Source organism: Propithecus coquereli, unplaced genomic scaffold (assembly GCF_000956105.1).
Source record: "Propithecus coquereli isolate 6110/MARCELLA unplaced genomic scaffold, Pcoq_1.0 Scaffold449, whole genome shotgun sequence".
Lineage (NCBI taxonomy): Eukaryota > Metazoa > Chordata > Mammalia > Primates > Indriidae > Propithecus > Propithecus coquereli.
In genome coordinates this window covers 1,004,987-1,007,230 of record NW_012150274.1, presented here as the reverse complement: position 1 = coordinate 1,007,230, position 2,244 = coordinate 1,004,987, and positions in this window count along the sequence as shown.

Genomic DNA, 2,244 nt, shown 5'->3' with positions numbered 1-2,244 from the left:
CCCTATCACTGCCCAGGTAGAGTGCTGTGGCGTCAGCCTAGCTCACAGCAACCTGTAACTCCTGGGCTCAAGTGATCCTCCTGCCTCGGCCTCCCAGAGTGCTGGGACTACAAGTGCCACCACCACCACACCCAGCTAGTTTTTCTATTTTTAGTTGTCTAATTTCTTTCCATTTTTAGTAGAGATGGGGTCTCGCTCTTACTCAGGCAGGTCTCAAACTCCTGGCCTCAAGTGATCCTCCTGCCTCAGCCTCCCAGAGTGCTGGGATTACAGGCGTGGAGTCACCTTGCCCGGCCAATGATATTGTTTTTCTCTTCTGTTTTACTCTTCTCACTCCATTCTCCACTGTGTCCTTCCTTCTGCTTTGGGTTTAGTTTGCTCTTCTTTGTCTAGTTCCTCAGCATGTAAAGTTAGGTCATTGATTTGAGATCTTTTTTCTTTTTAAATGTAGGTGTTTTTTTTTTGTCCCAGTCAAACCTGCAGCTGGAGCTGCTCCAGAAAGGAGTGGCCGAGGAGTTCCCACAAGGGACTGCCCCAAACCATCCCGATGGGGCCAACTGGGATTCCAAAGAAAGCAGCACTAGATGCCAGAGTGCTCAGCCTATACGGGGGCCTCACACACAGGGCTGCAGTGCATCCTCAAGTTGAAGAGCAGAGAAAGGGATGTTCTACCCACGTACAGCCTTGAGGAGGGGCTCGGGGCACGGGTTTCTATGGGGGTTAAGGGATTTTGCCCAGGGCCAGGGCCAGTTTCTTTCAGTGTTTTGGACAACAACCTGAACACCTTTATCAGTGCCTGGGATGCTCAAGGCCCCAGGGAAAAACATGCAGCTGGCTGGTCACAGAGCGGTCAAGGCACCTGTTTCTTGGTCAGCACAAGAGAAAAGGCAAGAGGAACCGGGGCCCTACCTGTGTACAGCTCTCCACTTCCACCCTGCTGTGTCCCGTAGGTTCCGGTACGTTGTCTTTTCATTTCCATTCTTCTCCAAGTCTTTTCTAATTTCCCCTGTGATTTCTTCTTTGACTCCTCGCTTAAGAGTATATTGGTTAATTTCCACATATCTGTAAATGTTCTAGTTCTCCATGTTACCAAACTCTACCTTCATTGCATTGTGGCTAAAATATACTTTGTATTATTTCAGTCTCTGAAAATACATTAAACCATGTTTTTTCCCAACATGTGACCTAACATATCTCTATCCTAGAGAAGGTTCCATGAGCACTTGACAAGAACACGTATTCTGTTGTTGGGTGGCATGTTCTATAAACGCCTGTGAGATCGAGCTGAATTTCAGTGTTGTTCAAGCCTCCATGTCCTTATTAATCCTGTCTACATATCCTACCCATCGTTGACACTGCTTGACTGAAATCTCCAATTATTATTACAGAACCTTCTACTTCTCGCTTTAATTCTGCCAGTGTTTGCTTCGTATATATTAGGGGCTCTGTTCGTGCATGCATGTTTACAATTCTTCAATCTTCTTCATGAATTAATGCTTTAATTAATACATAGTACCCTTATCTCTTGTAACAGTTTTTGACTTCAAGTATATTTTGTCTACTAGTGGTACAGCCACCCAACTCTCTTTTGGTTACTATTTGCATGGAATATCTTTTTCCATCCTTTTACTTTCAATCTCTTTGCATCTAGTTCTCAGTGGCACCCGGGTCATGGACCTTCTGCTTCCAGAGCCAGCTCTCACCGACAGGTGCTTCCTGGGTTCTCCCGCTGCCCCCGCCCTCTGCCGCCACAGGACGAGCCCTGGCCCCTTCTTCCACCTTTCCAGACAACACGCCACCTGCACCCCGGGACTCCCAAAGCCTGTCTGCCCTGCCCAGGGTCTGGTCCCAACACCACCCGCCCACTGACGTCTCCACACTGCCTCCCAGGCGCTTCAAACTGGGCAGCTCTAAAACAGAGTGCCTCAGTGTCCCCAGACCGGTTTCTGCTCGGCCGTCACTAGACACTCCTCCCCCACCACCCACCCAACGCTGCCCAGTCCCGCGGAGCCTTCCTCCAACCACATCGCTCCCCCCGCGGCCAGGCGGCTCCCATCTAACTGCCTCCTGCCCTCCACGTCTCCACCCAGCAGCCAGAGCAGTCTTCACAGCAAACATCTCCGACGTCCCGTCCACTGAAGCCTCCAGAGCTGCCCACGCCCCTCGAGGACCCGAAGGACCGGCTGGTCTCACCCAAGCCCCCTTCCCCAGCCCCCTGGGAATCATTTCCCTGGAATCTGCCCA